A 26,284-nucleotide genomic window follows, 5' to 3' on the forward strand; every position below is an offset into this window, starting at 1 on the left:
AATCCCTTGTTTTACCATAAAATGACACTTTTCAAAATTCAATACAAGGTTTGAACTAACACATCTGTCTAATACTCTAGCTAAACTATCCAAGCAGAGGTCAAATGAATCACCATATACGCTAAAATCATCCATAAATACTTCCATACAGTTCTCAATAAGATCTAAAAAGATACTCATTATGCATCTTTGGAAAGTAGCCGGTGCATTACATAAGCCAAAAGGCATCCTTTTGTATGCATACATTCCAAAGGGACATGTAAAAGTAGTCTTCTCCTTATCTTCAGGAGCTATATGAATTTGAGAGTAGCCTGTATAACCATCTAAAAAGCAGTAATGGGATTTACCTGACAGGCGATCAAGCATCTGATCAATAAATGGCAAGGGGTAGTGATCTTTGCGAGTAGCTTGGTTGAGACGCCTATAGTCAATGCAAACCCTCCATGAATTCTGCACTTTAGTTGTCAGAAGCTCTCCATGCTCATTCTTTATTGTTGACTCCAGACTTCTTGGGCACCACTTGTACTGGACTGACCCATTCATTGTCTGAGACGGGGTAAATGATATCTGCTTCAAGTAGCCTGGTTACTTCTTTCTTGACAACTTCTAAGATGGTGGGATTCAATCTTCTTTGGGGTTGATGGACAGGTTTTGATTCCTCTTCTAAATATATTCTGTGCTCACAAACTTGAGGGCTGATGCCTAGTATATCCGCCAAGCTCCATCCAATTACTTTTTTGTGCTTTCTCAGTACACTAAACAGTTGCTCCTCCTATTGAGAAGTGAGTTCCCTTGCAATGATAACTGGATACTTCTAATTATCCTCAAGGTAAGAATACTTGAGGTGTCGAAGAAGGGGCTTCAATTCCAATTTCTGCTCATTGCTAGGTTTTGGATCATTCGGGGCTAGTGGTAATGGCGAAGTGTCGTCATTATGTTTAGATGGTGTCCCCACACTTGGACCTTGCTCTATGAGCTTCTCTTTTACTTTTTCTTGGTGAACTTCAGCCACAGTTTCATCAATGATGTCGCACTGGAAGATAGAATGATCTTTCAGAGGGTGTTTCATAGCTTCATTTAAACTGAAACTCACTGTTCTGCTATCTATCTCAAAGGAGTAAGTTCCTGAGAATGCATCCAGCTTGAACTTTGAAGTCTTCAGGAATGGTCTTCCAAGCAAGATTGATGATGGTCTTCCTGAGTCATTAGGGGGCATTTCCAGGATATAGAAGTCAATGGAAAATGTGAGCCCCTTAATGCTAACTAATACATCTTCAGCAATTCCAACTACTGTAATAATGCTTTTATCTGCTAACACAAAACAAGTTGTCGACCTTTTTAAGGGAGAGAGCCTTAGAGTATCATATATAGACAATGGCATTATACTAACACACGCTCCTAAGTCACACATGCAATCAGAAAATATTACACCTCCAATGGTACAATTTACCATACATGGACCTGGATCACTACATTTTTCAGGTATACCTCCCATTAAAGAAGATATAGAACTACCTAAAGGAATAGTTTCTAATTCATTAATTTTATCTTTGTGTATGCATAAATCCTTCAGAAACTTTGCATACTTAGGTACTTGCTGAATAACATCAAAAAGGGGAACAATTACCTTAACCTTTTTGAAAATTTCTACCATTTTGGGATCAAGTTCCGTCTGCTTTTTGGACTTCCTTGCAAGGTGTGGGAATGGAATAGGGATGGCGCCACTTGCAGCCTCTGCATCCTTTGGTGCTCCATTCCTTGGCTGAGCCGTTTCTTCTTCAACCTTGTCTTGTACTTCATCTTCTTCTTTAGCATCTTCCATTTCAGCATCTTTCACTTCCACTGAGTCTTCAATTTGGGTGTGTTCTATTGGGCTTGGCTCCTCTTGATTTCTCTCTGGCAGTGTGGTTCCAGACCTTAAGGTGATGGTATTGATGCCACCCTTGGGATTAGGTAAGGATTGAGAAGGAATTCTACTGGAGCTTAAAGGTTGGTTAGTGGAAGTAGGTAATGATTCTATCTAGCGGCGAGAGCTTGTAAAGTAGCATTCAGACCATTTAGAGTAGAGTTCAGTGTAGTCTGCATGTCTTGTTGTCCTTGTGCAAGAGAACGAAGCATCTCGTCATTTGATGAGGAAGTAGGATAAGTGATCTGTGGGACTTGTTGTTGGTTATGCTGGGGTCCTTGTGACTGTCTTAGGTGAGGAGCTCTGTAAGGTTGGTTCTGATTCTGCTGTCTGTTGTTGTTATTTCACCTCTGGTTTCTATTATTGTCTCTGCCTCCTCTGTTACAGTTGTCCCTCCAGCCATGGTTGGAATTATCTCTCCAACTTTGGTTGGAGTTGTCTTGCCATCCTTGGTTATAGTTTCCACCTTGGTTGTAGTTGCCGTCTTGTTGATTGTATCCTTGATTCGGGCGGTCATAGAAGTTATGAGTAGCTGCCACAGTGTTATCTTCTTATTGGAGCTGCGGGCATTCATTAGTATAATGACTATAATCAGCACAGATTCCGCATACTCTTTGTGGAACTAACTGTTGGCTTTGTTGTGGTGGGGAAGGCTGAGTTTGTTGTTGATTTAACTGCATTTGCTTCAGTAGGTTAGTCATTTCACATATGCTTTGTGTAAGAGCAGAAGTCTCAGTACTAGAAGAAACTTCTGCAACAGCTTTTGAGTGGTTGCTCCTGTGCCTGTGATTCCTAGTAGACTCAGCTAAGTCGCTGATCAGTTGCCATGCTTCATCTGCGGTCTTGTACTTTTTCAGAGAACCATTACTAGCACCATCTAGTGTAGTTTTATCCCGAGGCTTCATGCCTTGAGTGAAATAGCTGCTTAACACTAGCCTGTCAATCATGTAATGGGGGCATACGTCTACAAGGTTCTTAAAGCGCTCCCAGTACTCATAGAGAGTTTCTGATTCACCTTGAACAATGCAGGAGATCTCTTTCCTTAGTCTGTCTATAACTTCAGCCGGAAAGTATTTTTCCAAAAATTCTCTTCTAAGCGTATCCCAGTTGGTAACAGTCGCTTTAGGTTGGGAGTAGTACCACTCCCTTGCCTTTCCCTCAAGAGAAAACAGGAAGGCTGTTAACAGAATAGAAGTTTCATTTGCACCGTGACGCCTAACAGTAGAACAGCCATGAAACTTGGGCATCAAGTTGATTAATGCAGTCTTCAGCTTAAAATCTGCAGCAAGAGTTGGATGATGCACTTGATACGGCTGCAATGTAAAATCTGGGACTCCAGCTTCCTGGAGAGTAATCCTCATAGGTGCTGCCATGCTATCTGCACGTGAATCAACTGAATCAATAGTAAAGGAGCTTGTTTCGCTCTCAGATGGCGGTTTAGATTCGCCCTCAGATGAGACTGGTGAATCAATAACAATCACTTCACCACCATCAGAGGCTAACCTGCGTCAAGCTCGCCTAATACGTGAAATAGTTCTTTCAATTTCAGGATCAAATGCAGCTAAGCTCGGATCAGGCAGTGAATGCGCCATTCAATGAGAGAAACGTATAGCTCATGGTAATAAAATAAAACTAAAAATAAAAATAAAAATAAAAATAAAATATGCAATTAAAATTAAAATATGTATACTAATTAATAATTTAGCACACAATTGCAACTCCCCGGCAACGGCGCTATTTTGACGATTAGATTCTTGCTAGTAAAGAATTTTATAAGAATAATCACGTTGTAAGTATAGTTTCTAAACCAATAGAGAATCCTTTCGTACAAAAGTTTGGTTGTCACAAGTAACAAAATCCAATAAAATTTATAACCAAAGTATTTAAACCTCGGGTCGTCTTCTCAAGGAATTGCAGGGAAATATGCTTTATTATTGGTTATGGAAAAATGTATATTTTTGGGTTTTTGAAATAGGGAACAGGAAAATAAACTGGCAATAAAGTAAATTAATTATCATGAACACCATTGCAAGGTATAAGAACTGGAAATCCCATCCTAGTTATCTTTATTAGATGTGATGAGAATTATTTATTGCTCCCACTTAGTTAACCCTTACTAAATAAAGGAAAGTCAAGTGGACTAATTAATTTGATTCCTCAAGTCCTAGTCAACTCCTGTGGAAAGACTAGCTTTAGAGGGATCCAAATCAATAAGCAAATTCCAATTTTCAATCAACAGCTGAGTTTGATAACTCAAGTGTCACCAATTCCTTAACCAAAGCAAAGGGGAAAAAATCTAAATTATTTATATTATAAATAGAAAAAAGCAATCATAAATCTGAAATACCTCAAATTGCATTTAAACATAAATTCAAATCTAACATGAAGAGTTCATAAGCTAAATTGGCTAAATAAGTAATTACCAAGAGAAATAGAGCAACTAAAGTAATAGAATAAATAAAAGTAGATAAGAGAAACTAAATTTAAAAGAACATAGAACCTAGAATGCAGAAGAAGTAAACCTAACATTTAAGAGAAATCCTAATCCTAAATTCTAAGAGAGAGGAGAGAGCCTTTCTCTCTCCAAAACTACATCTAAAATCTAAAATTATGAATTATGAATGTTGTGTTATGAATGGATGGATTTCCCCACTTTATAGCCTCTAATCATTGTTTTCTGGGCCGAAAACTGGGTAAGAAACAGCCCATAAATCGCCCCCAGCGATTTTTGATACGTACAGGTCGCGGCACTGTCACGCGTACGAGTCGTCCATGCGTACGCGTGGATTAAGTTTTCGCCAGGTGACGCGTGCGCGTGACCCATACGTGCGCGTCGCCTATCTTCGCGGCAGCTATGGAAAATTATATATTGTTCGATTTAGTACTAAGAAGTCAGGCTGGAAAGCTTTAGCAGTTCCTTTAGTTTCTTGTATTCCTTCCACTTTTGCATGCTTCCTTTCCATTCTCTAAGCCATTCCTTCCCTATAATCTCTGAAATCACTTAACACACATATCACGGCATCGAATGGTAATAAGAGAGGATTAATATTAGCAAATATAAGGCCAAAGAAGCATGTTTTCAATCATAGCACAAAATCAGGAAGGAAAATGTAAAACTATGCAATTAGAATGAATAAGTTTGCAAAGACTTGATAAAAACCACTCAATTGAGCACAAGATAAACCATAAAATAGTGGTTTATCAGGCTCACCCAGGGGCTATCAGAAATGGGATAAATAATCCCAGCCTCCCAAAGCTTAGTGACTTTCTTCTGCACTACTTCCTTCATAACCAGATTTAGTCGCCTTTGTGGTTGCACCACTAGTTTGGCGTCATCCTCCATCCGGATTTTATGCATGCATAGGGCCAGGCTAATGCCCTTAAGGTCACTTATAGTCCACCCAAGGGCGGTCCTATGTGTTTTGAGCACTTGGATCAGTGCTTCTTTTTTCTGTGGTTCTAAAGCAGAGCTTATGATTACAAGATAAGTATCTCCTTGTCCTAGAAATACATATTTCAGGGAGGATGGTAATGGAGCTCAAGCTTTGGAGGCTTCTCCTTTTCCTTAGGAATTTCCAGAGGTTCCTCTACATCGGGCTGGGCGTCTGTAAGGATGTCATTCAGCCCTTCCTTGAGACTCTCAGCCATGTTTACTTCTTCCACTAGAGAATCAATGAGATCAATACTCATGCATTCTTCTAGGGTGTCTGGATGCTGCATGGCTTTTACAGCATTCAGTACGAACTTTTTCTCATTGACTTTTAGGGTTACTTCTCCTTTTTCAACATCAATGAGGGTCCGTCCTGTAACTAGGAAGGGTCTACCTAGGATAAGGGATGCACTTTTGTATCCTTCCATATCCAACACCATGAAGTCAGTGGAAAAAGCGAAGGGTCCAACCCTAACAATCATGTCTTCAATTACGCCTGATGGTATCTTAATAGAACCATCAACCAGTTGAAGGCATATGCGGGTTAGTTTGACTTCATTGTCAAGCAAAGCTTCTTTATTAATGAAGCAGGTATTAGGTTGATGCTTGCTCCAAGGTCACATAGGGCCGTCCTTGTACAAGCATTACTTAGAGTGCATGGTATCATAAAGCTTCCAGGATCCTTAAATTTCTCTGGTAAATTATTTTGAATGATTGCACTGTACTCTTCAGTAAGAAGTACTGTTTCTGTCTCTCTCCAATCCTTCTTATGACTTAAGATGTCCTTCAGGAATTTAGCATCAGAAGGGATCTGTTCAAGAGCCTCTGCAAAAGGGATCTTGGTCTCTAATGTTCTGAGATAATCCGCAAAGTGGGAAAACTGTTTATCCTTCTCCTCTTGACAGAGTTTCTGAGGAAATGGCATCTTAGCCTTATACTCATCTATCTTGGTTGATGAAGGCTGAGTGCCGTATTTGTTGGAAAGGGGGTTACTATCTTGCTTAGGAGGGTTGATATCAGAATGTGACTGGCTTCTCTTGCTTGGGCGTTTAACGCCCATATTGCTGCCCCCTTCCTGGCGTTCAACTCCAGGAATACGAATTCCTTTTAGGCGTTCAACACCCTTGTTGGTGTCCTTAATTGGGCGTTCAATGCCAGGAATGAATACCCCTTCTTGGCATTGAACGCCTGATGAGCGGATAATTTATACGTTTTTTGGCATTGTTTTTAGGTAGTTTTTAATATGTTTTAGTCACTTTTTATTATATTTTTATTAGTTTTTAAATAAAAATCACATTTCTAGACTTTACTATGAGTTTGTGTGTTTTTCTGTGATTTCAGGTAATTTCTGGCTGAAATTGAGGGACCTGAGCAAAAATCTGATTCAGAGGCTGAAAAAGGACTGTAGATGTTGTTGGATTCTGACCTCCCTGCACTCAAAGTGAATTTTCTGGAGCTAGAGGAGTCCAAATGGCGTGCTCTCAATTGCGTTGGAAAGTAGACCTCCAGGGCTTTCCAGCAATATATAATAGTTTATACTTTACTCTAAGATAAATGATGCAAACTGGCGTTCAACGCTAGCTTCCTGCCCTATTCTGGAGTTAAACGCCAGAAACAGGTTACAACCTGGCGTTTAACTCCAAAAACAGCCTAGGCACGTGTAAAGCTCAAGTCTCAGCCTCAGCACACACCAAGTGGGCCCCGAAAGTGGATTTCTGCACTATCTATCATAGTCTACTCATTTTCTGTAAACCTAGGTCACTAGTTTAGTATTTAAACAACTTTTAGAGATTTATTTTGCACCTCATGACATTTTTAGATCTGAACTTTGTACTTTTGGACGGCATGAGTCTCTAAACTCCATTGTTGGGGGTGAGGAGCTCTGCTGTGTCTCGATGAATTAATGCAATTATTTCTGTTTTCTATTCAAACACGCTTGTTTCTATCTAAGATGTTCATTCGCACTTCAATATGACGAAGGTGATGATCCGTGACACTCATTATCATTCTCACCTATGAATGCATGCCTGATAACCACTTCCATTCTACTTGCAATAGCTTAAGTGCATATCTCTTAGCCTCATGGTTCATGACGCATGGTTGCCTCGCCTGACAACCGAGTCTTCCATTCCATGAGATCAGAGTCTTCGTGGTATAGGCCAGAATTATTGGTGGCCATTCTTAAGATCCGGAAAGTCTAAACCTTATCTATGGTATTCCGAGTAGGATCCGGGAAGGGATGGCTGTGACGAGCTTCAAACTCGCGAGTGCCGGGCGTAGTGACAGACGCAAAAGGATTACTGAATCCTATTCCAGTATGATCGAGAACCGACAGATGAATAGCCATGCAGTGACAGCGCATTGGACCATTTTCACAGAGAGGATGGGTGATGAGCGGATAATTTATACGCTTTTTGGCATTGTTTTTAGTATGTTTTCAGTAGAATCTAGTTACTTTTAGGGATGTTTTCATTAGTTTTTATGTTAAATTCACATTTCTGGACTTTACTATGAGTTTGTGTGTTTTTCTGTGATTTCAGGTATTTTCTGGCTAAAATTGAGGGACTTGAGCAGAAATCAGATTCAGAGGTTGAAGAAGGACTGCTGATGCTGTTGGATTCTGACCTCCCTACATTCAAAATGAATTTTCTGGAGATACAGAACTCGAAATGGCGCGCTTCCAATTGCGTTGGAGAGTAGATATCCAGGGCTTTCCCGCAATATATAATAGTCCATACTTTGGCCAAGAATAGATGACGTAAACTGGCGTTTAACGCCAACTTCCTGCCCAAATCTGGCGTCTAGCGCCAGAAAAGGAGCCAAAACCAGAGTTGAACGCCCAAACTGGCACAAAAGCTGGCGTTCAACTCCAGGAAGGACCTCTACACGTGCAACACTCAAGCTCAGCCCAATCACACACCTAGTGGGCCCCGAAAGTGGATTTATGCATCAATTACTTACTTCTGTAAACCCTAGTAGCTAGTTTATTATAAATAGGACCTTTTACTATTGTATTAGGCATCTTTTTTCGGTTGTATGCTATCTTAGATCACGTTTGAGGGCTGGCCTCTCGGCCATGCCTGGACTTTCACTTATGTATTTTTAACGGTAGAGTTTCTGCACTCCATAGATTAAGGTGTAGAGCTCTGCTGTTCCTCAAAGATTAATGCAAAGTACTACCGTTTTCTATTCAATTCATCTTGTTTCGCTTCTAAGATATTCATTCGTACTTCAATCTGAATATGATGAACGTGACAATCATCATCATTCCCTATGAACGCGTGCCTGACAACAACTTCCGTTCTACATTCGACTGAATGAGTATCTCTTAGATCTCCTAACCAGAATCTTCGTGGTGTAAGCTAGAATGATGGCGGCATTCAAGAGAATCCGGAAGGTCTAAACCTTGTCTGTGGTATTCCGAGTAGGATTCAATGAATGAATGACTGTGACGAGCTCCAAACTCGCGATTGCGGGGTGTTAGTGACAAACGCAAAAGGATAGTAAATCCTATTCCAGCATGATCGAGAACCGACAGATGAATAGCCGTGCCGTGACAGGGTGCGTTGACCATTTTCACTGAGAGGATAAGATGAAGCCATTGACAAGGGTGATGCCTCCAGACGATTAGCCGTGCCGTGACAGGGCATTTGGATCATTTTCCCGAGAGAAGACCGAAAGTAGCCATTGACAATGGTGATGTATCACATAAAGCCAGCCATGGAAAGGAGTAAGACTGATTGGATGAAGATAGTAGGAAAGCAGAGGTTCAGAGGAACGAAAGCATCTCTATTCGCTTATCTGAAATTCTCACCAATGAATTACATAAGTATTTCTATCCCTATTCTATTATTTATTTTCGAAAACCCATTACTGTTTTATATCCGCCTGACTGAGATTTACAAGGTGACCATAGCTTGCTTCATACCAACAATCTCCGTGGGATTCGACCCTTACTCACGTAAGGTATTACTTGGACGACCTAGTGCACTTGCTGGTTAGTTATGCGAAGTTGTGAAGATATGTTTAGACCATGGTCCTGTGCATCCATTTTTGGTGCCATTGCCAGGGAATCAATTTCGAACAACAATTCACAACCTGAGTAGCAATTTCGCATACCAATGGGATGTAGCCATTGACGACGGTGATGCCCTACATAACGCTTGCCATGGAAAGGAGTAGGAATGGTTGGATGAAGACAGCAGGAAAGCAGAGGTTCAGGAGGAACAAAAGCATCTCCATACGCTTATCTGAAATTCTCACCAATGAATTACATAAGTATTTCTATCCTATTTTACGTTTTAAGCCGACAATAGCTTGCTTCAAGCCGACAATATCCGTGGGATCGACCCTTACTCACGTAAGGTTTATTACTTAGACGACCCAGTGCACTTGCTGGTTAGTTGTGCAAAGTTGTGACAAAGTGTGATTCACGTTTGAGAGCACCAAATCTTTGGCGCCATTGTTGATGATCACAATTTCGTGCACCAACGCCAATGACATTCCTCTTTGGGCATTCAATGCCCTCAGAGACGTCTTGGACATCAGTCTGGTGTTCCTCTGGTGGCTTTGTTTCCTTTGACCTCTTGTTATATGGAGGTTAGGTGTTTAAGGATTTCCCACTCTTCAGTTGAATAGCCTGGCATTCCTTTGTTATCTGCTTGGATAACTACTGCCTTGTTTAACTCAGCTGGGCTTCTACATTCCTGTTAGAAGCCTGAGTTTCTCGCAAAGCCTCTTGCAGTTCCAGTAGTTGCTGGGCAAGGGCGTGTAATTGCTGAGTCAATGGGCCATCTGGCTCTGGAGGGTTAGGTTCAGTAGATATGGCCTTAACCTCTCCTTTCATAGAAGTCTCAGCAGCTGAGTACAGATACTGATTAGTGGCAACTGTCTCAATAAGCTCGCGAGCCTCTTCAATGGTCTTTCTCATGTGTATGGAACCACCAACAGAGTGGTCCAGAGACATTTTAGCCATGTCTGAAAGTCCATAGTAGAAGATGTCTAATTGTACCCATCCTAAAAACATTTCAGTAGGACATTTTCTTAGTATCCTTCTATACCTTTCCCAAGCATCATAAAGAGATTCACTATCTTCTTATTTGAAGCCTTAAATGTCCAGTCTCAGCTGGGTCATCTTTCTTGGACAACTAACGGTTCATCCTGTTGCTCAGATTAGGTAATTTTCTTTTTGTTTTCTCTTCAAAAATTTTTCAAAAAATATTTCAAAAAATTTTTTTTTTCTTTTGTTTTCGAAAAAAAAAATAAAAATGTTTTCAAAAATATAATTTTTTCTTCAGAATTTTTAAGAATGAATTCTAGTGTTTCATGAAGCATGTGAAGCCTGGCTGGCTGTAAAGCCATGTCTAAATTCATTTGGACTGAGGCTTCCAACCATCAGCTGTTATACGACTGTAGGGTATGTCAGGCATGTCATGTCTGAATTACATGCTGAAGCTTAGCTGGCCATTGGCCATGTCTAGTGTTTTGGACCGGAGCTTTCATTGAAAGCTTGGCTGGCTAGTGAGCCATGTCTAATTCCTGGACTGAAGCTTTAGAATAACATGACAAGGTTCCTGGAATTCATATTAAAAATTTTGGAATCCTTATTTTCTCTTTTCTAAATAATTTTCAAAAAAATATAAAATAAAAATCCAAAAAAATTAGAAAATCATAAAAATCAAAAATATTTTTCTGTTTCTTGTTTGAGTCTTGAGTCATGTTATAAGTTTAGTGTCAATTGCATGTGCATCTTGCATTTTTCGAAAATTTCATGCATTCATAGTGTTCTTCATGATCTTCAAGTTGTTCTTGGTAAGTCTTCTTGTTTGATCTTGATGATTTTTTGTTTTGTGTTGTTTGGTATTTTTCATATGCATTCTTGAATTCTTAGTGTCTAAGCATTAAAGAATTCTAAGTTTGGTGTCTTGCATGTTTTCTTTGCATTAAAAATTTTTCAAAAATGAGTTCTTGATGTTCATCTTGATTTTCATAGTGTTCTTGGTGTTCATCTTGACATTCATAGCATTCTTGCATGCATCACATGTTTTGATCTAAAATTCTCATGCATTGCATCATTTTTCTTGTTTTTCTCTCTCATTATTAAAAATTCAAAAATATCTTTCCCTTTTTCTCTCTTAAAATTTCGAAAATTAGATTTGACTTTTTCAAAAAATTTTTAAAAATCTAGTTGTTTTTATGAGTCAAATCAAATTTTCAATTTAAAAATCTTATCTTTTTCAAAAATCAAATCTTTTTCAAAATTCTTAGTTATTTTCGAAAATTCCAAAAATATTTTTCAAAAATCTTTTTCTTATTTTTAGGCCAAATTTTCGAAAATAACATAATCAATTAATGTTTTGATTCAAAAAAATTTCAAGTTTGTTACTTGTTAAGAAAGATTCAAACTTTGAGTTCTAGAATCATACCTTGTGATTTCTTGTGAATCAAGTCATTAATTGAGATTTTAAAAATCAAATCTTTTTCAAAAACTAATTTCAATCATATCTTTTCAAAAATATCTTCTTATCTTATCTTTTTCAAAAATATGATTTCAAAATATCTTTTCTAACTTCCTAACTTCTTATCTTTTCAAAATTTGTTTCAACTAACTAACTAACTTTTTGTTTGTTTCTATCTTTTTCAAAACTACCTAACTAACTATCTCTCTCTAATTTTCGAAAATATCTTCCCTCTTATTCAAAAATTTCTTTTTAATTAACTAATTATTTTTATTTTTGATTTCAAAATTTTTCGAAAATTACTAACCTTTTTCAAAAACTATTTTCGAAAATCACTAACCCTTTTTCAAAAATTATTTTCGAAAATTCTCCCTCTCCCATCTTATTCTATTTATTTATTCATCTACTAACATCTCATCTCACATCTCTACCCTCCTCACAGTTGTGTTTCTTCCATTACATTACATTCTTTATCTCCCTCTTTTCTTCCACTCACAAAGGGATCCCTATACTGTGGTATAAAGGAACTCTATTATTATTATTTTTTCTGTACCCTCTTCTTTGTCATATGAGTAGGAGCAAGGACAAGAATATTCTTGTTGAAGCAGATCCGGAACCTGAAAGGACTCTGAAGAGAAAATTAAGAGAAGCCAAATTACAACAATCCAGAGATAACCTTTCAGAAATTTTCGAACAGGAAGAGGAGATGGCAGCCGAAAATAATAATAATGCAAGGAGGATGCTTGGTGACTTTACTGCACCTAATTCCAATTTACATGGAAGAAGCATCTCCATTCCTGCCATTGGAGCAAACAACTTTGAGCTGAAACCTCAATTAGTTTTTCTGATGCAGCAGAACTGCAAGTTTCATGGACTTCCATCTGAAAATCCTTTTCAGTTCTTAACTGAATTCTTGCAGATATGTGATACTGTTAAGACTAATGGAGTAGATCCTGAAGTCTACAGGCTCATGCTTTTCCCATTTGCTGTAAGAGACAGAGCTAGAATATGGTTGGACTCTCAACCTAAGGATAGCCTGAACTCTTGGGATAAGCTGGTCAAGGCTTTCCTAGCCAAGTTCTTTCCTCCTCAAAAGCTGAGCAAGCTTAGAGTGGATGTTCAAACCTTCAGACAAAAAGAAGGTGAATCCCTCTATGAAGCTTGGAAGAGATACAAAGGACTGACCAAAAAGTGTCCTTTTGACATGCTTTCAGAATGGACCATCCTGGATATATTCTATGATGGTCTGTCTGAGTTATCTAAGATGTCATTGGACACTTCTGCAGGTGGATCCATTCACCTGAAGAAAACGCCTGCAGAAGCTCAAGAACTCATTGACATGGTTGCAAATAACCAGTTCATGTACACTTCTGAAAGGAATCCTGTGAATAATGGGACGCCTATGAAGAAGGGAGTTCTTGAGGTTGATACTCTGAATGCCATATTGGCTCAGAACAAAATATTGGCTCAGCAAGTCAATATGATTTCTCAGAGTCTGAATGGAATGCAAGCTGCATCCAACAGTACTCAAGAGGCTTCTTATGAAGAAGAAGCTTATGATCCTGAGAACCCTGCAAAAGCAGAGGTGAATTACTTAGGTGAACCTTATGGAAACACCTATAACTCATCATGGAGAAATCATCCAAATTTCTCATGGAAGGATCAAAAGCCTCAACAAGGCTTTAATAATGGTGGAAGAAACAGGTTTAACAATAATAAACTTTTTCCATCATCCACTCAGCAACAGACAGAGAACTCTGAACAAAATACTTCTAATTTAGCAAACTTGGTCTCTGATCTATCTAAGGCCACTGTGAGTTTCATGAATGAAACAAGGTCTTCCATTAGAAATTTGGAGGCACAAGTGGGCCAGTTGAGTAAAAGGATCACTGAAATCCCTCCCAGTACTCTCCCAAGCAATACAGAAGAGAATCCAAAAGGAGAGTGCAAGGCCATTGACATAAGCAAAATGGCCGAACCCAATGAGGGAGAGGAGGACGTGAATCCCAAGGAGGAAGACCTCCTGGACGTCCAGTGACCAATAAGGAGCTTCCCTCTGAGGAACCAAAGGACTCTGAGGCTCATCTAGAGACCATAGAGATTCCATTGAACCTCCTTATGCCCTTCATGAGCTCTGATGAGTATTCCTCTTCTGAAGAGAATGAGGATGTTACTGAAGAGCAAACTGCCAAGTTTCTTGGTGCAATCATGAAGCTGAATGCCAAATTATTTGGCATTGATACTTGGGAAGTTGAACCTCCCTTGTTCATTAATGAACTAAGTGATCTGGATCAAATGACATTGCCTCAGAAGAGACAGGATCCTGGAAAGTTCATAATACCTTGTACCATAGGCACCATGATCTTTAAGGCCCTGTGTGACCTTGGTTCAGGAATAAACCACATGCCCCTCCCTGTAATAGAAAAACTGGGAATCTATGGGGTGCAAGCTGCTAAAATCTCATTAGAGATGGCAGACAATTCAAGAAAACAGGCATATGGACAAGTAGAGGACGTGTTAGTAAAGGTTGAAGGCCTTTACATCCCTGCTGATTTCATTGTCCTGGATACTGGAAAGGAAGAGGATGAATCCATCATCTTAGGAAGACCTTTCCTGGCCACAGCAAGAGCTGTGATTGATATTGACAGAGGTGAACTAGTCCTTCAATGGAATGAGGACTCCCTTGTATTTAAAACTCAAGGATCTCCCTCTGCAACCATGGAAAGGAAGCATGAAAAGCTTCGCTCAAAGCAGAGTCAACCCAAGCCCCCACAGTCAAACTCTAAGTTTGGTGTTGGGAGGCCACAACCAAACTCTAAGTTTGGTGTTGAACTCCCATATCCAAACTCTAAGTTTGGTATTGGAGAGTCTCAATAATGCTCTGAACATCTGTGAGGCTCCATGAGAGCCCACTGTCAAGCTATTGACATTAAAGAAGCGCTTGTTGGGAGGCAACCCAATTTTTATTTTCCTAACTATATTTTTCTTAGTTATATGTCTTTATAGGTTCATGATCATGAGGAGTCACAAAATAAATATAAAAATTGAAAACAGAATCAAAAACAGCAGAAGAAAAATCACACCCTGGAGGAGCATCTGCCTGGCGTTCAACGCCAGAACAGAGCATGGTTCTGGCGCTGAACGCCCAAAATGGGCAGCATTCTGGCGCTGAACGCCCAGAACAAGCATGGTTCTGGCGTTCAACGCCAGAAATGGCAACAAATGGGCGTTGAACGCCCAAAATGGGTACCAACCTGGCGCTGAACGCCCAGAGTTGTGTGCAAAGGCATTTTACATGCCTAATTGGTGCAGGGATGCAAATCCTTGACACCCCAGGATCTGTGGACCCCACAGGATCATCTCAGGATCTGTGGACCCCACAGGATCACCTCAGGATCTGTGGACCCCACAGGATCCCCACCTACCTCCACTCACTTCTTCTCACCACTCTCTTTCACACAACCCCATAAACACTCTTCCCCAAAAACCCTTCACCAATCACCTCAATCTCTCTTCCCCATCACCTCTTCACCACTCACATCCATCCACTCTTCCCCATAAACCTACCTCATAAACTCCACCTACCTTCAAAATTTAAAACCAATTTCCCACCCAAACCCACCCATATGGCCGAAACCTTTCCCCCCCTCCCTTCCCTATATAAAGCCCTCCATTCTTCATCAAATTCACACAACACACCCCTCTACACCCTTCTTGGCCGAAACACTTCCCACTCTCCCTCTCCTCCATTTCTTCTTCTTCTTCATCTATTCTTTCTTTTATTGCTCGAGGGCAAGCAAAATTCTAAGTTTGGTGTGGTAAAAGCATAAGCTTTTTGTTTTTCCATTACCATTGATGGCACCTAAGATCAGAGAATCCTCTAGAAAGGGGAAAGGGAAGACAAAAGCTTCCACATCCGAGTCATGGGAGATGGAAAGGTTCATCTCCAAAGCCCATCAAGACCACTTCTATGATGTTGTGGCCAAGAAGAAGGTGATCCCTGAGGTCCCTTTCAAACTCAAAAGAAATGAGTATCCGGAGATTCGACATGAAATTCAAAGAAGAGGTTGGGAAGTTCTAACAAATCCCATCCAACAAGTCGGCATCCTAATGGTTCAAGAGTTCTATGCTAATGCATGGATCACCAAGAACCATGATCAAAGTAAGAACCCGGATCCAAAAAAACTATGTTACAATGGTTCAGGGAAAATACTTGGATTTTAGTCCAGAAAATGTGAGGTTGGCGTTCAACTTGCCAAACATGGAAGAGAACGCACGCCCCTACACAAGGAGAGTCAACTTTGATCAAAGGTTGGACCAAGTCCTTATGGACATATGTGTAGAAGGAGCTCAATGGAAGATTGACTCCAAAGGCAAGCCGGTTCAACTAAGAAGATTGGACCTCAAGCCTGTAGCTAGAGGATGGTTGGAGTTCATTCAATGCTCAATCATTCCCACTAGCAACCGGTCTAAAGTTACTATAGACCGGGCCATCATGATCCATAGCATCATGATTGGAGAAGAGGTGGAAGTTCATGAGATTATACCTCAAGAACTCTACAAGGTGGCTGACAAGTCCTCCACTATGGCAAGGTTAACCTTTCCTCACCTCATTTTCCATCTATGCAATTCGGCTGGGATTGACATAGAGGGAGATATCCTCATTAAAGAGGACAAGCCCATCACTAAGAAAAAGATGGAGCAAGCAAGAGAGCCCATTCATGGAGCTCAAGAGGCGTATGAAGCTCATCACCATGAGATCCCGGAGATGCCTCAAATGCACTTTCCTCCACAAAACTATTGGGAGCAAATCAACACCTCCCTAGGAGAATTGAGTTCCAATATGGGACAACTAAGGGTGGAACATCAAGAGCACTCCATCATGCTTCATGAAATAAGAGAAGATCAAAAAGCAATGAGGGAAGAGCAACAAAGACAAGGAAGAGACATAGAAGAGCTCAAGGACATCATTGGTTCCTCAAGAAGGAAACGCCACCATCACTAAGGTGGATTCATTCCTTGTTCTTATTTCTTCTATTTTTCGTTTTCTATGTTATGTGCTTATCTATGTTTGTGTCTTCATTACATGATCATTAGTAGTAGTAACTATGTCTTAAAGTTATGAATGTCCTATGAATCCATCACCTCTCTTAAATGAAAAATGTTTTAATTTAAAAGAACAAGAAGTATATGAGTTTCGAATTTATCCTTGAACTTAGTTTAATTATATTGATGTGGTGACAATGCTTCTTGTTTTCTGAATGAATGCTTGAACAGTGCATATGTCTTTTGAAGTTGTTGTTTAAGAATGTTAAATATGTTGGCTCTTGAAAGAATGATGACTAGGAGACATGTTATTTGATAATCTGAAAAATCATAAAAATGATTCTTAAAGCAAGAAAAAGCAGCAAAGAACAAAGCTTGCAGAAAAAAAATATGCGAAAAAAAATAGAAAGAAAAAAAAAAGCAAGCAGAAAAAGCCAATAACCCTTAAAACCAAAAGGCAAGGGTAATAAAAAGGATCCCAAGGCTTTGAGCATCAGTGGATAGGAGGGCCTAAAGGAATAAAATCCTGGTCTAAGCGGCTAAACCAAGCTGTCCCTAACCATGTGCTTGTGGCATATAGGTGTCAAGTGAAAACTTGAGACTGAGCGGTTAAAGTCAAGGTCCAAAGCAAAAAAAAGAGAGTGCTTAAGAACCCTGGACACCTCTAATTGGGGACTTTAGCAAAGCTGAGTCACAATCTGAAAAGGTTCACCCAAATTATGTGTCTGTGGCATTTATGTATCCGGTAGTAGTACTGGAAAACAAAGTGCTTAGGGCCACGGCCAAGACTCATAAAGAAGCTGTGTTCAAGAATCATCATACTGAACTAGGAGAATCAATAACACTATCTGAACTCTGAGTTCCTATAGATGCCAATCATTCTGAACCTCAATGGATAGAGTGAGATGCCAAAACTATTCAAGAGGCAAAAAAGTTATAAGTCCCGCTCATTTGATTGGAGCTATGTTTCATTGATAGTTTGGAATTTATAGCATATTCTCTTCTTTTTATCCTATTTGATTTTCAGTTGCTTGGGGACAAGCAACAATTTAAGTTTGGTGTTGTGATGAGAGGATAATTTATACGCTTTTTGGCATTGTTTTTAGTATGTTTTTAGTAGAATCTAGTTACTTTTAGGGATGTTTTCATTAGTTTTTATGTTAAATTCACATTTCTGGACTTTACTATGAGTTTGTGTGTTTTTCTGTGATTTCAGGTATTTTCTGGCTGAAATTGAGGGACTTGAGCAGAAATCAGATTCAGAGGTTGAAGAAGGACTGCTGATGCTGTTGGATTCTGACCTCCCTGCACTCAAAGTGGATTTTCTGGAGCTACAGAACTCGAAATGGTGTGCTTCCAATTGCGTTGCAAAGTAGAAATCTAGGGCTTTCCAGCAATATATAATATTTCATACTTTGGCCAAGAATAGATGACATAAACTGGCGTTCAACGCCAGCTTCCTGCCCAAATCTGGCGTCCAGCGCCAGAAAAGGAGCCAAAACCAGAGTTGAACGCCCAAATTGGCACAAAAGCTGGCGTTCAACTCCAGGAAGGACCTCTACATGTGCAACACTCAAGCTCAGCCCAAGCACACACCTAGTGGGCCCCGGAAGTGGATTTATGCATCAATTACTTACTTCTGTAAACCCTAGTAGCTAGTTTATTATAAATAGGACCTTTTACTATTGTATTAGGCATCTTTTTTCAGTTGTATGCTATCTTAGATCACGTTTGAGGGCTGGCCTCTCGGCCATGCCTGGACTTTCACTTATGTATTTTTAACGGTAGAGTTTCTGCACTCCATAGATTAAGGTGTGGAGCTCTGCTGTTCCTCAAAGATTAATGCAAAGTACTACTGTTTTCTATTCAATTCATCTTGTTTTGCTTCTAAGATATTTATTCGTACTTCAATCTGAATGTGATGAACGTGACAATCATCATCATTCCTTATGAACGCGTGCCTGACAACCACTTCCGTTCTACCATCGACTGAATGAGTATCTCTTAGATCTCCTAACCAAAATCTTCGTGGTGTAAGCTAGAATGATGGCGGCATTCAAGAGAATCTGGAAGGCCTAAACCTTGTCTGTGGTATTCCGAGTAGGATTCAATGAATGAATGACTGTGATGAGCTCCAAACTCGCGATTGCGGGGCGTTAGTGACAGACGCAAAAGGATAGTAAATCCTATTCCAGCATGATCGAGAACCGACAGATGAATAGCCGTGCCGTGACAGGGTGCGTTGACCATTTTCACTGAGAGGATAAGATGAAGCCATTGACAAGGGTGATGCCTCCAGACGATTAGCCGTGCCGTGACAGGGCATTTGGATCATTTTCCCGAGAGAAGACCGAAAGTAGCCATTGACAATGGTGATGTATCACATAAAGCCAGCCATGGAAAGGAGTAAGACTGATTGGATGAAGATAGCAGGAAAGCAGAGGTTCAGAGGAACGAAAGCATCTCTATTCGCTTATCTGAAATTCTCACCAATGAATTACATAAGTATTTCTATCCCTATTCTATTATTTATTTTCGAAAACCCATTACTGTTTTTTATCCGCCTGATTGAGATTTACAAGGTGACCATAGCTTGCTTCATACCAACAATCTCCGTGGGATTCGACCCTTACTCACGTAAGGTATTACTTGGACGACCCAGTGCACTTGCTGGTTAGTTATGCAAAGTTGTGAAGATATGTTTAGACCATGGTCCTGTGCATCCGTTTTTGGTGCCATTGCCAGGGAATCAATTTCGAACAATAATTCACAACCTGAGTAGCAATTTCGCATACCAATGGGATGTAGCCATTGACGACGGTGATGCCCTACATAACGCTTGCCATAGAAAGGAGTAGGAATGGTTGGATGAAGACAGCAGGAAAGCAGAGGTTCAGGAGGAACAAAAGCATCTCCATACGCTTATCTGAAATTCTCACCAATGAATTACATAAGTATTTCTATCCTATTTTACGTTTTAAGCCGACAATAGCTTGCTTCAAGCCGACAATATCCGTGGGATCGACCCTTACTCACGTAAGGTTTATTACTTAGACGACCCAGTGCACTTGCTGGTTAGTTGTGCAAAGTTGTGACAAAGTGTGATTCACGTTTGAGAGCACCAAATCTTTGGCGCCATTGTTGATGATCACAATTTCGTGCACCAACGCCAATGACATTCCTCTTTGGGCATTCAATGCCCTCAGAGACGTCTTGGACATCAGTCTGGTGTTCCTCTGGTGGCTTTGTTTCCTTTGACCTCTTGTTATATGGAGGTTAGGTGTTTAAGGATTTCCCACTCTTCAGTTGAATAGCCTGGCATTCCTTTGTTATCTGCTTGGATAACTACTGCCTTGTTTAACTCAGCTGGGCTTCTACATTCCTGTTAGAAGCCTGAGTTTCTCGCAAAGCCTCTTGCAGTTCCAGTAGTTGCTGGGCAAGGGCGTGTAATTGCTGAGTCAATGGGCCATCTGGCTCTGGAGGGTTAGGTTCAGTAGATATGGCCTTAACCTCTCCTTTCATAGAAGTCTCAGCAGCTGAGTACAGATACTGATTAGTGGCAACTGTCTCAATAAGCTCGCGAGCCTCTTCAATGGTCTTTCTCATGTGTATGGAACCACCAACAAAGTGGTCCAGAGATATTTTATCCATGTATGAAAGTCCATAGTAGAAGATGTCTAATTGTACCCATCCTAAAAACATTTCAGTAGGACATTTTCTTAGTATCCTTCTATACCTTTCCCAAGCATCATAAAGAGATTCACTATCTTCTTATTTGAAGCCTTAAATGTCCAGTCTCAGCTGGATCATCTTTCTTGGAGGGAAGTATTGATTTAAAAACTTGTCTGCTAACTATTTCCAAGTTTTTATGCTATCTTTGGGCTGGTTATCCAACCACCTCTTTGCTTGGCCCTTTACAGCAAAAGAAAAGAGTAATAGTCTGTAGACATCTTGGTCTACTCCCTCATTATATACTGTGTCAGCAATCTTTAAGAAATCTGTCAGGAACTCAGTAGGTTCTTCCTGTGGAAGTCCAGAATACTGGCAGTTTTGCTGCACTATAGTAATAAGTTCAGGGTTTATTTCAAAGCTACTTGCTTTGATGTGAGGTATGCTAATACTTCTTTCATAGAAGTGAGCAGTGGGATTTGTATAAGATCCTAGAGTTCTTCTGAACTCTTCATTCCCATTTGGGTTCATGATGAAGAAAGGTAGAAGAAGAGAAGGGATGTGGGATAAAAAAATATTTTTTTTGTTTTTATTTTATTTATTAATTAAATTCAAAAATTAAGGTTAATTAATTAAAAAATTGAAAATTAGTTAATAAATTTCAAAAATAGAAGAGAGAGAAATAGAAGAAGAGAGTTTGAAAATTAGGAGAGAGAAGAATTAGTTAAGAAGTTTTGAAAAAGAAGGGAGAGAAGATAAGTAATTAATTAGAAAAGATTTGAATTTAAAATTTGAAATTAGAAAAGATAAGAAAAGATAAGATAAGAAATTAAAAAGATTTGAAAAAGATTTGATTTTAAAATTTAAAAGAAGATAAGATATAAAAGATAAGATAAGTTAGGTAAGATAAGATAAAGAAGTTAAGAAAAGATAAGTTTTAAATTTAAAAAGATTTGAAATTTAAATTTTGAAATTTGAAATTTGAAATTTTGAATTTTTGAATTTGAAACAAGATAAGATAAAGATTTGAAAAATATTTGAATTCTGAAAAGGTTTAATTTTCAAAATTTGAAATTTGAAATTTAAATTTTAAAATTTGAATTTGGATTTTAGAATTTGAATTTTGAAATAAGATAAGATAAAATTTTTGAATTTTTAAGAAAGATAAAAAGATAAGATAAGATTTTGAAAAAGATAAGATCTTTGAAAAGATTTGATTTTGAAAAGATTTGAATTTTGAAATTTAAAACCAAGATAAGATAAGATAAAAATTTTGAAATTAAAATCTGAATTTTTAATTAAAATTTTCGAAAATTTAATTAAAAATAAGAAAAGATATTTTACTTTATTTTTTTATTTTTGAATTTAATGAGGAAAGAAAAAAACAACAAAAAGATACCGAACTTAAAATTTTTAGATCTAAAGCACTCAATTTTCGAAAATTGCAAGGAAAAATACCAAAAGACACCAAACTTGAAACTTTTAAAATCAAAACAAAAAGAAAAAGCAAGAACACTTTGAAGATCTTGAAGAACACCAAGAACAAAACTAAAAAAAATTCAAAGAACACAAGAACATGCAAAATAGACCAAACTTAAAATTTTTGAAAAAGAAACACACAATTTTCGAAAATTTAAAGAAAAGACACAAGAAGACACCAAACTTAAAGATTGACACAAGAATCAAACAAAAGAAACTATTTTTGAAAATTTTAGAAAGAAAGACTCAAAAATTTCGAAAATTTCAACAAGAACAAAAACAAAAGACTCAAACCAAAAATAAAGATTAAACAAAGAAAAGAAAAAAATTGAATTAGGTTTTAATTTTTTCAAAAAAAGAAAAATAAAATAAAAAATTCTAACAAAATTAAAGACAATACCTAATCTAGGAAACAAGATAATCCGTCAGTTGTCCAAACTCGAACAATCGCCGGCAACGGCGCCAAAAACTTGGTGCACGAATCCCCACACTTCGTACAACTGTACTAGCAAGTGCACTGGGTCGTCCAAGTAATACCTGAGCGAGTCAGGGTCGATCCCACGAGGATTGTGGTTTGACACAAGCTATGGTTATCTTGCAGGTCTTAGTCAGGCGAATCAAGAAGTTGTTGGTTTTGATTTGGAAGATGGAATTAGGTTGGTATGTTTACAATGATAATCTTAAAACTTAGATGGATGAGGCTTGGAGTTGCTTTGTCCTTCTGGATTAACTCTAGTCTTATTGTCTTCTTCAATTGTGAATGATTTCTTCTATGGCAGACTGTATGTGATTGACGCTGGTTTGAGCAGCCGCCAATACTCCTCTAGATTTGAACCCCAGTGTTAGTGTGGATCCATTCTGATTGAGGGTAAAGCTCCTGTAGTCCACTCTCCTTAATGATCCTACTCAAAACGCCACAGACAAGGTCGAATCTTCTGGAACAGAGAATGCTGCACCTTTGGGTTCTAGCCTCTACCACAGACTCCCTAATCTCCCTGTAAATCGATTGAACTGGTGTCTCGAGAAGTCCCCAACGAAGTCATGAATTAGCCGTCTGAGAGATGTATAATCAAGCTAGTGGTTTAATATTTTCCAGCGAAGTATTCACACGAACCCAAGTAGACACGGGTGGTTGTCAGGCACGCGGTCCTAGTATGATGAACGGAGCTGGTTGTCACGGGCTATCCCATTCACCAAGTTGAAGAACGAATATACATCTTAGAATTAAATCTAACACAGATTGAAGAGAAATAGTAATACTTTTATTAATTCATAGAACTCAACAGGGCTCCTCCCCTCAACCTAGGAGGTTTAGAAACTCATACTGATAGGAATTACAATGGTAAAAATGAAAATATAGTGTAAAGTGGCCGAAGATCCTTAACAAAGATTGATCTTCTACTTTAAATACTAAACTAATGACTAGTAAGGGTAAAACAATCTTTTTAGTGCTAAAATCCACTTCTGGGGCCCACTTGGTGAGTATTTGGGCTGAGCTTTGATGAGATCCACGTGCTATGAGGCTTCTAGGACGTTGAACGCTGGCTAGGGGGTCCTCTCTGGGCGTTTGGACGCTGGTCTCTTCTCCTTAGGCGCTGGACGCCTGGAAGGGGGCAGGAGGCTAGCATTGGACGCCAGTTTTGGGCCTTTGAATCTGACATAAAGTTTGAACTATTATACATTTCTGAAAAGATCTAGAAGTCAGCTTTCCATATCCGTGGAGAATGCTCCATTTGGACTTCTGTAGGTCCAGAAAAGTTCTTCCAAGTGCAAGGAGGTCATATCCAAACAGCATATGTAGTGCTTTCTCTGTCTCTGAATCATACTTTTGCTCCAGCTCCTCAATTTCAGTTATAAATTACTTAAAGTTGCATAAAAACACACAAACTCAAAGTAGAATCCAAAAATGTGAATTTAACACTAAAACATATGAAAACTTAATGAAAACTAAACAAAACATGCTAAAAACTATATGAAAATGATGCCAAAAAGCGTATAAAATATCTGCTCATCAGGCATATCAAGTAGCTTTGCCGCCTCACTTGTCTAACCTGCATGATGTATTCCACGTGTCACAACTCCATAAGTATACGTGGGATGCAGCTCATGTGTTAGAGCCCGAGTCGGTCGAGTTAAGGGAGAACTTGACGTTTCAAGCAACACCGGTGTGTATTGACGACGCTAATGTGAAGAAACTGCGAGAAAAGGAAGTTCAGTTGGTTAAAGTGGCTTGGAAATGAGCAGGAGTTGAAGAACACACTTGGGAGTTCAGGAGTAAGCCTAGGTTTTGTAATCCGATAATAGTGTATGACTTGATTGAACACTTGAATTAGTTAGTTAATTAGTGGCTGAAAATTAGAGTGGTGCAGCAAAAGCTTGTAGAATACAATGGAACATGATAGTTGGGAATAGAGGTAGTAGAATGGTGACTAAACGTATCTTAGGCTTGAATACTTGAGGAGTTTAGTAGGTTAGGGTAAGTAAAGATTTCTAAGAAACTAAGTTTGATTATGGCTGTAAGGTTAGATTGAATTAGAGTAGGTTTTGGAGATGATTTCAGGTGTAATTGAATTGAAATGCTAATATTGTATTGAGGTTGATTAAAGGAAGCTAAGAGTAAAAAGAATGAGTATAGCATAGGCTTGAATTCGGTTAAGATATGGCATTATGAATAAAAATAAAGGACGTAAATAGGAAATTGAATTGACATGGAGGAATGGAAAGAAGCGTAGTAAGAGGTAGGTTTAAGTTGAGGGAACATTTAATGATGACAATGGGTAAACCAAATTTTGAAGACAATTTCTTATTCGATGGGGAGAATGTAAGAACCGCGAATTAATTAACTGATTAATTAACGTAAAATAATAATAATTTAATTGCCCAGAATAGGTTCAAAATTTTAGAATATTAATTAGAAAATTTAAATGCGATTTTTGGACTCAGTAGATTTTTTTGAGTTGGAAAATGTAATTTTCTTCGGAAAATTGCATAAAAACGTGAACCGGTCAATTAATTGGCAGTACCAGCTTAACCCGATCCGGTACTATGCGAGAATAATAAAAATAGTAGAAAACCTTAGGAAAATATTTAGAATGGAAAATTGGGAATTAATTTTAAAGGTTTGGTCCGAAATTGGGCCAAACGGGATAAAAATGCTAACAAGTTGGACCGGGTCCAAGTTGGGCCCAAGCCCAACATATAAGACCTTCTTTAATGAGCCATCTGCCCATTTACCATCCTCAAACACAACACAACACAGTTGATAAGAGAAGAGAGAAGAGGGTTCCATTAACACTATTCACCTCAACCTTCCCAAGCTCATAACTTGAGCTACGGAGCTCCGATCGCCGCACCGTTTGTGGCCACGGGATCACGATGAGGAGCTCTACAAAATCCATCCAAGAAACTGGTAAGAAAATCACAAATCCCTCTCAGCCTTTCCTTTCATAAATTCAAAATTTTGGGTTTTGTATTGAGTAAGATTTTGTGATTTTGGGTATTTAGGTACACTCTAACCTTTGGTTCCTATTGGGTTTGACCCAATCAATCTTGAATAAGGTGAGTTTATTCTCAATATTTGTAAAATTGTGATTTTTAATGAACCTTAGGTTGATTTAGTTATGGATTATGTGTATATAGCTTGAATTGGTGTTGTATGGAGAATGTTGGTGACTTGAATAGCTTGGAAGTGGATTTGGTGACTTGAAAACTTGTGAAGGCTTGATTTGTACTCAATCTTGGGTTTTAGTGTATATTGAAAGTCTGCCAAGGTATGCTTTCGGTTTCTTCTATGTAATATATAATATTTCTGGACACTTAGGCTAATGATCTATAGCTGGACACTTAGGCTAGTGATCCGTAGGATAGGTTGGATTGAAATGGTTGTTGAGATTGTTGAATGAGAATGTATGATGCTTTGATGGATTTGAATATTTTAATGAATTGTGATGTTGAGGTTGATAAATGATAATTGAAGTTTGAGATTGAAGTTGAATGAGTTTGATTATGATGATTGTTAGTGATACAATGGTGATTGATGATTGTGTTGGGTGAAAAATTATTTTAATATGATATAATTGATCATTGGAGTTGAGAATTGGGTAATGTGAATGGAAACTTGGTAAGGTTGGTAGAATGAGACACAAAAGGGTAAATTCTGAGGTAAATTGGACTTTGGTGTGGTTTTGATTTGGTTTTGGTTATGAGTTTTAAGGATTTGAGAAATTAGTGAACTTTGGTCAAAATGGATTTTTGGTGAACTTTGATGGATCATAACTTGAGTCTCAAAGCTTAAAA

General features: G+C 38.7%; 2 non-coding genes across 2 annotated transcripts; one reads left to right on the forward strand and one right to left on the reverse strand.

Annotated features, from left to right (window-relative positions):
* Nucleotides 1-2,851: 2,851 nt before the first annotated feature.
* Nucleotides 2,852-2,955, forward strand: LOC112788180 (small nucleolar RNA R71). The gene has a single exon (XR_003195556.1). It is a non-coding gene; the product is annotated as a small nucleolar RNA R71 (small nucleolar RNA).
* A 9,941-nt stretch (nt 2,956-12,896) lies between these two features.
* On the reverse strand, nt 12,897-13,004 carry LOC112787143 (small nucleolar RNA R71). The gene has a single exon (XR_003194573.1). It is a non-coding gene; the product is annotated as a small nucleolar RNA R71 (small nucleolar RNA).
* Between the last annotated feature and the right edge of the window lie 13,280 nt (nt 13,005-26,284).

The sequence above is a fragment of the Arachis hypogaea genome, chromosome 20 (assembly GCF_003086295.3).
Source record: "Arachis hypogaea cultivar Tifrunner chromosome 20, arahy.Tifrunner.gnm2.J5K5, whole genome shotgun sequence".
In the NCBI taxonomy this organism is placed as follows: domain Eukaryota; kingdom Viridiplantae; phylum Streptophyta; class Magnoliopsida; order Fabales; family Fabaceae; genus Arachis; species Arachis hypogaea.